General features: G+C 40.0%; 1 non-coding gene across 1 annotated transcript; it reads right to left on the minus strand.

Moving 5' to 3' along the window:
* Window positions 1–3,787: 3,787 nt before the first annotated feature.
* On the minus strand, window positions 3,788–3,896 carry LOC138988043 (small nucleolar RNA SNORA44). The gene has a single exon (XR_011464387.1). It is a non-coding gene; the product is annotated as a small nucleolar RNA SNORA44 (small nucleolar RNA).
* Between the last annotated feature and the right edge of the window lie 10,476 nt (window positions 3,897–14,372).

Below are 14,372 nucleotides of genomic sequence, written 5' to 3' on the forward strand. Positions count from 1 at the left end.
AACATTTCAACTTCAGCTTCTTCAGCATTACTGGTCAGGGCATAGACTTGGATTACCGTGAGAGTCTTTTGTTAACTATGATGGCTATTCCATTTCTTCTAAGGGATTCTTGCCCACAGTAGTAAATATAATGGTCATCTGAGTTAAATTCACCCATTTCAGTCCATTTTAGTTCACTGATATCTAAAATGTCAATGTTCATTCTTGCCATCTCCTGTTTGACCACTTCCAATTTGCCTTGATTCATGGACCTCACATTCCAGGTTCCTATGCGATATTGCTCTTTACAGCATCGGACTTTACTTTCATCACGAGTCACATACACAACTGGGTGTTGTTTTTGCTTTGGCTCCATCTCTTCATTCTTTCTGGAGTTATTTCTCCACTGATCTCCAGTAGCATATTGGGCACCTACCAATCTGGGGAGTTCATCTTTCAATGTCCTATCTTTTTGCCTTTTCATACTGTTCATGGGGTTCTCAAGGCAAGAATACTGAAGTGGTTTGCCATTCCCTTCTCCAGTGGACCACATTTTATCAGAACTTTCCACCATGACCTGTCTGTCTTGGGTGGTCCTACATGGTATGGCTCATAGTTTCATTGAGTTAGACAAGGCTGTGGTCCATGTGATCAGATTGGTTAGTTTTCTGTGATTGTGGTTTTCATTCTGTCTGCCCTCTGATGAAGAAGGATAAGAAGCTTATGGAAGCTTTCTGATGGGAGAGATTGACTGAAGGGGAAACTGGGTCTTGTTCTAATGGACAGGGCTGTGGCCAGTAAATCTTTAATCCAATTTTCTGTTAATGGGTGGGGCTGTGTTCCCTCCCTGTTATTTGACCTGAGGCCAAACTATCATGGAGGTAATGAAGATAATAACCTCCACCATAGTGTAAGTTACATATGGGTAAAAAAAATTTTTAAGTGTTCAGTCTGATTAATTTTTATAGACATCTACACTCAGATCAAGATATAGAATAGAATATTTCTGTCACCCCATGATGTTCCCTCATGCTCCTTGTAAGTCAGTGAAAGAAAGTGAAAGTTGCTCAGTCGTATCTGACTCTTTGTGACCCCATGGACTGTACAGTCCATGGAATTCTCCAGGCCAGAATACTGGAGTGGGTAGCCTTTCCCTTCTCCAGGGGATCGTCCCAACCCAGGGGTCGAACCCAGGTCTCCCACATTGCAGGCAGTTCTTTACCAGCTGAGCCACAAGGGAAGCCAAGTATACTGGAGTGGGTAGCCTATCCCTTCTCCAGTGGGTCTTCCCAACCCAGGAATCAAACCAGGGACTCCTGAATTGCAAGCAGATTCAATTGAGTCCTTATAAGTCAACAAGCTCTCAAAAGTTACTATTAATCTGACATCTATAATCAATTCTTGAGCTTCATGTAAATAGAGTCATGCAATATATACTTATAGCATATACTCTTGTCTTATGCTTCTTTTTTTTAAATTGGTGTATAATTGCTTTACAATGTCATGTTAGTTTCTGCTGTACAATGAAGTGAATCAGCTCTATGTACACATATATGCCCTTGCCCCTGGACTTCCCTTCCACCATCACATTCTACCCATCTAGGTCATCACGGAGCACCAAGCTGAGCTCCCTGTGCTATACAACAGATTCCTACTAGCTATCTGTTTTACATGGTAGTGTATATATCTCAGTCCTAACCTCTCAATTCAGCGCCCCCTCTCCTTCCCACGCTGTGTCCACATGTCCATTCTCTGTGTCTGCATTTCTATTCCTGCCCTGGAAATTGGTTCATCTGTACCATAACTGTGCGCTTTATCCATGATGCATGCATGTAGCAGGAATTCATTCCTTTTTTATCACTGTATAGTATTCCATTGTATAAAATTTGCAGTTTATTTAGCCATTGTTCTATGGTTGAGCAGCTGAGTCGTTTATGGTTTGGGGTTATTAGAATAAAACTTTTATGGATGACTCTCCAGGGTCACAGGCAGGAGAGTCACTGCATGAGACATTTCCACACTTCCCAGGCTCCCTTGCTGGCCCATGACCCCACAGGTTATCTGCCCTAGCCAACAGCAGACTCTCTCCAGCTTACAGTGGGAGAAATTTCATCAAGTTCTCAACTGAGTCAATGGGCCAGAAGCTGCTGCTGCTGCTGCTAAGTCGCTTCTGTCATGTCCGACTCTGTGCAACCCCATAGACAGCAGCCCACCAGGCTCCCCCGTCCCTGGGATTCTCCAGGCAAGAACACTGGAGTGGGTTGCCATTTCCTTCTCCAATGCATGAAAGTGAAAAGTGAAAGAAGTCGCTCAGTCGTGTCCGACTCTTAGCGACCCCATGGACTGCAGCCCACCAGGCTCCTCCGTCCATGGGATTTTCCAGGCAAGAGTACTGGAGTGGAGTGCCACTGCCTTCTCTGATGGGCCAGAAGAGATGCCATTAATCAGCTTATGTGGGATCTGAGGCTTATACATTAAGGGGATCTTTAATAAAAAAAATTTTTTTTTCAAATATATGATTAGTTACCAAAGAGAGTATGTATTTGTGAGAAAGAATGAGAAGGTAAATCACAATAAATTACAAATATTATAAGGATAAGTAACAAACATTACAAAATCTAGAATAATTAATAATTGCCTGAATAATCAATTGCCTGACACACTCTGTAATATTTTTGTTTGTCTATTTGTGGGAGACAGAAAATAGCCCCCAAAGATATTCACATCCAATCCCTGGAATGTATAAATGTGTTTTCTTAAATGGCAAAAGAGTCTTTGCAGGTGTGATAAAATGTATACACCTTGAGATGGGGAAGAGTACACAGAATCACACACGTGGACTCAATCGAATCACAGGAATCCCTAAAAATCAGAGAAACTTCCTGGGTTTAATCAGAGAAAGAGATGTGATGATGGAAATAAGTCAGGTGCTACATTGCTGGCTTTGAAGACGGAAGAAGTTGTTCCCATGAGCCAAAGAAGGCAAATGGCAGCTAGAAACTGCAAGAAGCAAGGAAGCTGACTCATCCCTAGAGCCTACTGCAAACACTTTGGTTTTAATTGTGATCACTGATTTTGGATTTTGGACATCCAAAGCTGTAAAATAATAAATTTTGTATTGTTCAAGCCACCAAGTTTATGGTACTGTTACAGCAGCAATAAAAAATGTACTATATTCCTCATGTGACAATGATTTTGTAATGTCAGTTTTCATATACAGAACAATGGTAGAAGAAGGAGGAGGGAGAAAGGAGGGGCAGAAGAAGAGGAGGAAGAGGAATGAGAAAGAAGAGGAGCAGGAGGGTGGGAAGGAAGAGAGGAGAGGAAGAATGGGGGAGGGGAGCAGGAGGAGGAGGGGAGAGGGAGAAGGAGAAGGATGGGAAGGGGGAAATGAATTCTTTTTCATTGGTTGTCAAATAACCCTTTATTCAATTATTTTCCATTGGTGGTCAAATAACCCTTTGGTAAGTTATTTCCCTTAGTTCTTAACTAACAGGGCATTGCCCCGTACCACTGTTGATGACCTCTATGATGTCACAAGGGCGACAGCCATCAAAATTGCAGCCCACTGACTCGGGCAGTCCCCAGGAGGTGGAGTTGGGGGCAGAGGAGGAGTAGGGAGAGGAAGCAGGGAGGGAGAAGAAGAGGAGGAGGTGAAGAAAGCTTCTGGGGAATTCCCTGGTGGTCCAATAGTTAGGACTCAGTGCTTTCAATGTGGTGGCCCAGGTTTGACCTCTGGTTGGGAAACCAAGATCCTGCAAGCAGTGCAGCACCCTGAAATTTTTTTAATTAAGAAAAAAAATGTTTATATTATAGGAAAGATGAATGGAAGTTGCAGATATTATGCTGACCTGTTCTGTCAAAGTCTCTCCAAACTGGTTTTGGCATGAAGTTAGAGATCCCTAAAAAAAATTTTTTAAAAAAAGAAAAACAAAGGTTCTATAACCATTCTTGCACATGTCCTTCAGACATTCCTCTTGAGTATAAACCTAGGGATGAAATTCCTGGATCATAGCATAGGTTTCTATGTAACCAAACAGTTCTCAAAGTTGTACCATTCTACACTCCCACCAGTAACATATGAGAGTTTCTATTTTCTCCACACTCTCACCCTCACTGAGAATTGTCAATCCTTTTCATTTTATCCATGAAAAGATGCAGAATCATATTCAAGGTGGCTTTAACATACATTTCCCTGAAGTCTCCTGATGATGTTATGTACACATTTTTGTATGGGTATACAGTCATATTGGAATCATTTCCAGAATAATTTTAAAATTTCATTGCAAGAAAGTGACTATGAAATTAAATACTATGGTACAACTTTCCAAAACTGGACCAGGAAGAAATAGAAAATCTTAACAGACCCATCACAAGCACGGGAATTGAAACTGTAATCAAAAATCTTCCAGCAAACAAAAGCCCCGGTCCAGACGGCTTCACAGCTGAACTCTACCAAAAATTTAGAGAAGAGCTAACACCTATCCTGCTCAAACTCTTCCAGAAAATTGCAGAGGAAGGTAAACTTCCAAACTCATTCTATGAGGCCACCATCACCCTAATACCAAAACCTGACAAAGATCCCACAAAAAAAGAAAACTACAGGCCAATATCACTGATGAACATAGATGCAAAAACCCTTAACAAAATTCTAGCAATCAGAATCCAACAACACATTAAAAGATCATACACCATGACCAAGTGGGCTTTATTCCAGGGATGCAAGGATTCTTCAATATCCACAAATCAATCAATGTAATACACCACATTAACAAATTGAAAATAAAAACCATATGATTATCTCAATAGATGCAGAGAAAGCCTTTGACAAAATTCAACTTCCATTTATGATAAAAACTCTCCAGAAAGCAGGAATAGAAGGAACATACCTCAACATAATAAAAGCTATATATGACAAACCCACAGCAAACATTATCCTCAATGGTGAAAAATTGAAAGCATTTCCTCTAAAGTCAGGAACAAGACAAGGGTGCCCACTTTCACCATTACTATTCAACATAGTTTTGGAAGTTTTGGCCACAGCAATCAGAGCAGAAAAAGAAATAAAAGGAATCCAAATTGGAAAAGAAGAAGTAAAACTCTCACTGTTTGCAGATGACATGATCCTCTACATAGAAAACCCTAAAGACTCCACCAGAAAATTACTAGAACTGATCAATGATTATAGTAAAGTTGCAGGATATAAAATCAACACACAGAAATCCCTTGCATTCCTATACACTAATAGTGAGAAAACAGAAAGAGAAATTAAGGAAACAATTCCATTCACCACTGCAACAGAAAGAATAAAATACTTAGGAATATATCTACCTAAAGAAACTAAAGACCTATATATAGAAAACTATAAAACACTGGTGAAAGAAATCAGAGGACACTAATAGATGGAGAAATATACCATGTTCATGGATTGGAAGAATCAATATAGTGAAAATGAGTATACTACCCAAAGCAATTTATAGATTCAATGCTATCCCTATCAAGCTACCAACGGTATTCTTCACAGAGCTAGAACAAATAATTTCACAATTTGTTTGGAGATACAAAAAACCTCGAATAGCCAAAGCTATCTTGAGAAAGAAGAATGGAACTGGAGGAATCAATCTACCTGACTTCAGGCTCTATTACAAAGCCACAGTCATCAAGACAGTATGGTACTGGCACAAAGACAGAAATATAGACCAATGGAACAGAATAGAAAGCCCAGAGATAAATCCACGCACATATGGACACCTTATCTTTGACAAAGGAGGCAAGAATATACAATGGATTAAAGACAATCTCTTTAACAAGTGGTGCTGGGAAAACTGGTCAACCACTTGTAAAAGAATGAAACTAGAACACTTTCTAACACCATACACAAAAATAAACTCAAAATGGATTAAAGATCTCAACGTAAGACCAGAAACTATAAAACTCCTAGAGGAGAACATAGGCAAAACACTCTCCAACATACATCACAGCAGGATCCTCTATGACCCACCTCCCAGAATACTGGAAATAAAAGCAAAAATAAACAAATGGGACCTAATTAAACTTAAAAGCTTCTGCACAACAAAGGAAACTATTAGCAAGGTGAAAAGGCAGCCTTCAGAATGGGAGAAAATAATAGCAAATGAAGCAACTGACAAACAACTAATCTCAAAAATATACAAGCAACTCCTACAGCTCAATTCCAGAAAAATAAATGACCCAGTCAAAAAATGGGCCAAAGAACTAAATAGACATTTCTCCAAAGAAGACATACAGATGGCTAACAAACACATGAAAAGATGCTCAACATCACTCATTATCAGAGAAATGCAAATCAAAACCACTATGAGGTACCATTTCACACCAGTCAGAATGGCTGCGATCCAAAAGTCTACAAGCAATAAATGCTGGAGAGGGTGTGGAGAAAAGGGAACCCTCTTACACTGTTGGTGGGAATGCAAACTAGTACAGCCACTATGGAGAACAGTGTGGAGATTCCTTAAAAAACTGGAAATAGAACTGCCTTATGATCCAGCAGTCCCACTGCTGGGCATACACACTGAGGAAACCAGAAGGGAAAACACGTGTACCCCAATGTTCATCGCAGCACTGTTTATAATAGCCAGGACATGGAAGCAACCTAGATGTCCATCAGCAGATGAGTGGATAAGAAAGCTGTGGTACATTTACACAATGGAGCATTACTCAGCCATTAAAAAGAATACATTTGAATCAGTTCTAATGAGGTGGATGAAACTGGAGCCTATTATACAGAGTGAAGTAAGCCAGAAAGAAAAACACCAATACAGTATACTAACGCATATATATGGAATTTAGAAAGATGGTAACAATAACCCTGTGTACAAGACAGCAAAAGAGACACTGATGTATAGAACAGTCTTATGGACTCTGTGGGAGAGGGAGAGGGTGGGAAGATTTGGGAGAATGACATTGAAACATGTATAATATCATATATGAAACGAGTCGCCAGTCCAGGTTTGATGCACGATACTGGATGCTTGGGGCTGGTGCACTGAGATGACCCAGAGGGATGGTATGGGGAGGGAGGAGGGAGGAGGATTCAGGATGGGGAACACATGTATACCTGTGGCGGATTCATTTCAATATTTGGCAAAACCAATATAATATTGTAAAGTTTAAAAATAAAATTTAAAAAAAAATAAAAAATTATCAAAACTGGTAAAAAAAAAAAAAAAGAAATTAAACACTATGATTCATGCTTACCATCTTTCTATTTTTCCTCTCCTGCAGTACATTGCCACCTTTCTATTTTGTTCAATAAATATTTGTCAGTGTTTGGATACTTTGTGTTAGAATTTCAGTGGACAAGCCAGGACTTTCTTACTTCCTCTGTCCATTCTAGAGTTTTCCTCAGAGCTGAAATCAGTTCAGTTCAGTCACTCAGTGGTGTCCAATTCTTTGCGACCCCATGGACTGCAGCACGCCAGGCCTCCCTGTCCATCACCAACTCCCAGAGTTTACTCAAACTCATGTCCATTGAGTCAGTGATGCCATCTAACTATCTCATCCTCTGTTGTCCCCTTCTCCTCCCACCTTCAATCTTTCCCAGGGTCTTTTCCAGTGAGTCATTTCTTCACATCAGGTGGCCAAATTGTGTTGTTTCAGCTTCAGCATCAGTCTTTCCAATGAATATTTAGGACTGATTTCCTTTAGGATGGACTGGTTGGATCTCCTTGCAGTCCAAGGGACTCTCAAGAGTCTTCTCCAACACCACAGTTCAAAAGCATCAATTCTTTGGTGCTCAGCTTTCTTTATAGTCCAACTCTCACATCCATACATGAGTACTGGAAAAACTATAGCCTTGACTAGACAGAATAGTAAGTGAAAATTAAGGCATGAGAATGTATCAGAAAGCTTTTGGGTATTCTCACCAAATCCCCCCTTCTCTGAGAAGGATTCCACATGGCTAAAGTTGAATTTATGTAATGTGTCCCTGCTTCTTCTGCTGCTTTCAACTGATTGGGTAAGAGGGTACACCTAATCCAGAGGGAGGCCATTCATTGGTTGTTGTTGTTTAGTTGCTAAATCATGTTCAACTCTCTGCAACTTCATGGATTGTAGCCCATCAGGCTTCTCTGTCCATGGGATTCTCCAGGCAAGAGTACTGGAGTGCGTTGCCATTTCCGTCTCCAGGGGATCTTCCTGATCCAGGAATCAAACCTGCAGCTCCTTCTTGGTAGGCAGATTCTTAACCACTGAACCACCAGGGAAGGCCACTTATTGTTTGGCGTGAGCCTAAAAGTTTTTCTATCCCCAGCATTTTTAGTTTGAGTATTATAATATGATCAATTTACCAGGGACCCTGGAATTGAGAGAACAAAGAGAAGGGCCCAGTGCACAAAGAAGCAGAGAAGCTAATCTACGGAGAGAGTGAGAGGAATAAAGCTGAGAAACCAGAAAAAATCCACATGGATCCCAATAGAAAATAGCTTCCCTGGTCCAAGATTTCTAGTTCCATCTCTCTGGACCCTCAGCAGACTACCTGCCTTTGGTACTGGGAGATACCTTAGTATCTGTTCAAGTGAATTTCTCATTTTTGGTGAAGCTGGTTTGAGTATATTTTTGTTACTTGTCCACAGAAGTCATGGACATGTCCAGCTCCTAAAAGGAGGCTAACTCTATGTGGAATGTACCTGCTCCATCCGAACAGTCGGCATCCAGGCTGACCCTGTGAATGCTAAACATCTTTATACTAAATTAAGCAAATATTGGGAAAAGAATCAAACCAGGAAAGCTCTAAAAATAAGAGACTATGGAATCTCCTGTCTAATTTTAGTCTCAATGGGCGTTCTCCTCTTCCTTTCTTCTCTGACCACAGCCAATGTTATCTTCTTTCCTACTTTACCTTGTGTCTTCTGTTATTCCCTTGCTTCAGCCTCATGCCTTTTGAAAACATGCTGTTTTCAGAACACGGACGGTCATAAAGCAAAAGCATTTTGGTTCGGGATGATGTACTCTAAACCCTGAGGTGCTGTACTTTTGTATCCTTAACTGTCCCTATGAGATTTGGGGGAACACACAGAAAAAAAAAACCTACTGACTAAAGAAAAACAGTGCCTGGGATGAGGTTTATAAATTGTGGAGATCAAGAACAAGGCAGGCTCTGTTTGAGTCCAGCCCACTTTTCAGAACTGTGTGGATTACAACTTGATAGACAGTCCACAGACTTGAAACACAAAAGGACTGGAGAATGAAATTTGTTTGCTAAATAAAATGAATAATCCATTGATTAAAAGAACAGGAAATAAAAATTTTTAAAATAGAATAATAACCTCAAATATTAAGAAAAGTGCCCTTTCAAACTATTTAACTAATTTAGCAATCTAGTTGTGTGACCCAGGCATTTATTTAGAAGACATCACAGCTAGCTCTGTATTATATGAAGTCATTAATATTTTATGCAACAGTCCCCCTCAACATTTATAAAATGTAAAAATGCCAAATACAAAATTGCTCTAAGAAACAGCATGAAAGATTAATGAACAGACAGCTTCCCAAAAGGTTTGTGATGTGCTCAAAGACAGACGAGAAGAAAACACAAATTAAAAAAGAAACAAAAAGCCAAATGAAAATATAGCTGATAAATATAAGCTACATGGTCTGCTTTCCACATATGCATCATCTTTGCTTCCATAATTCATTTTTTAATCCTTGAATGTATTACTTTATGATTAGAACATTCTTATGCAAGGTGTAAAAGGAGGAGAGGAAAAAAATACTTAGAGGGCTATGGAAAGCCTTGGAAAGTTCTAGCAACTGCTAGAAGCAGCCTTTTAATGACTGAACTCGGTGAGCTCCTACCAAAGCTCATTGTTTACCACTGACAATTACATTGCAACCTGATCCTGTGGTTTCTACTGGGAAATTCCATCCCATCTTTCTAAGCCTTATTTTCTTTTAAAATTACAAAAGTGAAACAAGAAAAATTGCTTTTCTCACGTACTTTCTTTAATCCTTAACCTACTTAGCTTTGTGTACTTCAAGTGGAAAAGAGAATTAATAACATTGTAGGCTATACAAACCCAGTGCTGGGTTTTATATAAAGAGGAGGTATTAGCTCCAGGCTGAAGTCTCTTGCCTGATGCCAAACATGTGTCTATTCTCCCCAGACAGGATGGAGCCAGCTGCTGGGTTAGGCAGGTTCTAAGCACAGGGGTCTGCACTGCAATTATCCCAAAGACCTGCCGAAGTATGTGACTGAGGAGGACAACTTTTCAATTGTGCAAACAGGGCTTAAACTTTGTCTGTGCCTTGCAATATTTTTCCAAGTAATTTTCAAACTCATGTTTTTAATTTTACTACCCTTCTTAAATAAGGCGAATTTATGTACCCAGTGAAGAACAACCTCCACAGAGTAATTTGAAATACCCCCTAGGCTTCACTCATAGAAAAGGGCAAGTTTGCCTAGCATTCTGCATCTGGTAAAGGCTTTGCTTCCTCTTTACCAGAAATTCCACGTCAGAGTCTTATCACTGGGTCAGCTAGCAGAGGCCATCAGTCACTGCTGATTAGAATTTATTGAGCATCCCATGACTCGACCAATCTTTAGATCTTAGCCTAAATATCACTTTCTTAGAAACACATTCCCTGACACTCTCAATTAGTTTATACTTTCTCATGTTGGTGATTGAATGGTTGGGATTATTTGATTAAGGTCTATTTCCAACCTCCCATCCCGCAACTCTAAGTTCTCAGGGCAGTGTTTATTTTAATCATCAATGCATTTTCAATATCCAGCACACAACCTAATCCTTTCTAGGTATTTAATAAATACCTATTGAGTGAGGGGTTCAATGAATGAATGAAATACATGCATACTATTTAATAGTCTGCAATTTAAAAATGTTTTTCTGTTGGCATGCCTCCAGGCCCAGTCCCTGAATACTCTGCCTTTGGAATCTCATCCATAAATCATAATTTTGAATACTGTCTTCTGAATTATAGGTGTTGACTCCAAAGTTCACATCTCTCACTCAAATTTCTCCAACTCTAAATTCATAAGATCACCTCTTGAGTAGACAACATATATTTTTAGGATTCCAATGAACCTCTAAAATTTAATATAGCTAAAGCAGAACTTTTGATTCCCATGAATTATCAAAACTACTTTTCTGAATTTCAACATTAAATGAATATGTGATAATATTAGTAAAATACTGTTCACTTACAGATAACAAGATTATGTTTGTTATAAAATAATGTGAAATAAATAACAAGAATTTTTAAAATGTTTATCAAGTACCTACTACGCAGTAGGCACTGATCTAGGCTCTAGGAAATCTAATAAATGATTAGACTGGGCTGGTGTTGCCCTAGGCTCTGCCCTCTGTCCCCTTCTCAACTCCTCACTCACTCTGGGCACTTTGCAGTGGCTTTAATGACCACCTTTGAATGTGAGGATCACAAAAATCCTATCTCTGATCCCAAAGATACCTCTCCTCAGATTATAGCCCCTTTATTAACACAAAGCAAACTCAGTATCTGGAAGCACTCCAGTGCACTCCAGATGTGTCCTAGGAGCCTCTTCCTTGGGAATTTCAAGACCATAATTTAGGGGAAATCTTCTAGCTGCCTGGGGACCACTTTATGGGGAATCTTATAGCCCTAGACAAAAAGAGTATGTTAATACCCTAATTATACCTCAGTGTTATGTGGGAGCTTATAGTTTTTTTTAAGTGCTCTCACATTATCACTGTGGTACAGATAAGAAAATGAGGGTTCAAGGAAGCTAACTAACTTACCTAACTTCTAGGGCTAATATTAATAAATAGTGGAGTTCTAACTATATCCCAGCTCAGCATCATCCCTCCTCTATAACAGGGCATCAAGTAGAGACATAATGCTACAGGAAACAATGAGCCCTGAAAGTCTTTACAGTAAGTGGATAACAGGATGTCAGAGGTATTTAAGGAAGATTAATATGGTGGTGATATGCAGGATGGATGGATGGAAGAACCGAGGTTGGGAGACTGAGTAGAAACCACTGTGTGAGTGGGATAAGGCCCTGATTTAGAGAAATGAAGAAGAAACACAGAGGCATTGAGGTTTGAGGCTAAATGAAATTAGAGCATAAAAGAAAAGGCTGATTTTAAAATTCTTTAAAGCTTCAAGCCTTGGCAGTTAGAAGCAGAGAACTGGGAATGCAAGGAGTATTGCAGGGAGCTGACGACCTTGATTCTGACATTGGGAAATGAAAGGATAAGACCTATAAGTATATCTGAACTTCTTACCTTTGTGGGGAGGCTGGGTAAGAAACAACCCCAGCTAGAGAGTTGGTCCAGGGAGAGAGATGAGAATGTCTTTTATGGAGGCTGTGGTGATGGAGCCGGGAGGGCAGGTACTATAATTTAACCCATGGGCTGTATATCTAAAATTTGAGTTGCAGTTAAAAAGTAAGAAAAGGCAGGAGCAAAGGAGGATATGAAAGAGTGGAGCAGAAAAGGGGTCAGTGAAAGAGTAAACAGCAGTGGTCTGAAGGCAGGACACAGAAGGTGATTTGCATAAATCTTTGAAAGCAGGTCCAACAGCTGGCAGGTTGCATCCATTTGGAGTGAGCCAAGCTAGGACCATAGAAAGGATCCAGTTTGGAATGGACCAACACTGGATGTCCTAGAGGGGGCTGGAGCAGGGAACTAGAATTGGAGAGTGGAGCTGGAAGTTAGTAGCAGAGAGGTGATCACTAAAGCTATAAGAAAACAAGTAAGCTTTTTGAATGGGAAGTAACAGAAGGAGATATGTAGACCTAGGACTAATCTTGAAGCCCCAAAGTGATGCTTTCTAGACCATAGCTGATTTCACACGTGCTGCGGCAACAAGTTGGACAGGGAAAGGGAAGAAATTCCCCTTGGTCAACAGCTTAGGGAATCTCTCAGTTTCTAGCTATGCCCAGGTCCTGCATGGTATCTTAATCTCAGGATTAGCTGTTGATTCAGGTGAATTCCCACATCCACTCGCCCTGAAGCCTGACCAATGCCTGAGGCAACACTTTCATTGTTTTTCTTTCCTTCCTTCTTTTAATTTCTTCTCAGGAAAGGCCATGTATCTTACCTTAGGCCCTCGTCAAGATAAAAGTGAATTGCTGCAAGTTATTTTAGGATCCCTGCTGTTCTCTAGATCAATCCTCATTCGGGGTTCTTGCACACATACGGGATGACAGAGAGGTTGAGAAATGGAATGTTTTTGAGAAAATATTCCAAATTACTAGATGCACATTTTTTTGGAGTCCTGTCCTCAAGATATGGGATAGAGAAGGGGCCATTATGATTCACTTCTTTAAAAAGCTTTGTGGCTTATCTCTCTCCTTGGGAAGCATCTGGTGTGTTTACAGACATAGCTTAAATCCAGTTACAGACTAACATAGTGATAGGAATGTTAAAAGGATCATATGGGAAGAGAATATCTCCAACTTTAGCATACTAGTCAGTGTTCATGAGAGAAATGAAACCAATGGGAGCAATAGCTAGATAGAGATGCAGGAAAATAGGGAGTCTGAGAGAGATTTATTTTAAAGAATTGGTTCATGCAGTTGTGGGGGCTGACAAGTCCAAAATCTGTAGGGCAGACTAACAAGCTGGAAATGAAGACAGGGTTTCCATGCTACAGTCTTGAGGCAGAATTTCTTCTATAATAAACCTGTCTTTGCTTTCAGGCTTTCAGCTGATGAAATGAGGCCCATCCACATTATAGAGGGTAATCTGCTTTACTTAAAGTCTACTGATTATTAAATGTTAATTATATCTTAAAACAATACCTTCATAGCCGCAATGTATAGACTAATATTTGACTAAGTAATTAAGCACCATAACCTAGTGAAATCAACACATAAAATTGTCCATCATACTGCATTCTCAGTAACAATCCATCCAGAAGCTGTGACTTCCCTTCCCGAGGCTAGGAGAATGAGATATTGCCGTTTCTGTGACAAGGAAACCTCTAGCCAATAAAGAACAGAGGCGACAGTAGAACAGCTCAAGGAAATCTCTGTATGGGCCACACCTGGAGCTTGCACGTCACTTCCTTCCACATTCCGTCAGCCATAACTCATAACACTGAACCTGGGAATCATAGTTTAGCAGGGTATGGAAAAATGGGATATAAGTTTGTGGCCAGTGTCTGCCACAGACTCAAAATTTCTAGCTTCCGGTACTCAACGGATGGTAGTTTTGTTAACTAAGACAAGCACACAGAAGAGATGTGATGGAAAAATACTGAACCCAGTTTTTAGCACATAGAGTCTTGAATGCCTATGGAATATTCAGATGAAGATGTTCTGTTGACAGCCTGAAGTGAAGGCCTAGAGATCAGGGAAGATGCTGGCATTAGAGGTCAAGATTTAGAGAGTATTTGGCTGGTGGGTATCA

This window comes from Bos mutus, chromosome 5 (assembly GCF_027580195.1).
Source record: "Bos mutus isolate GX-2022 chromosome 5, NWIPB_WYAK_1.1, whole genome shotgun sequence".
NCBI lineage: Eukaryota > Metazoa > Chordata > Mammalia > Artiodactyla > Bovidae > Bos > Bos mutus.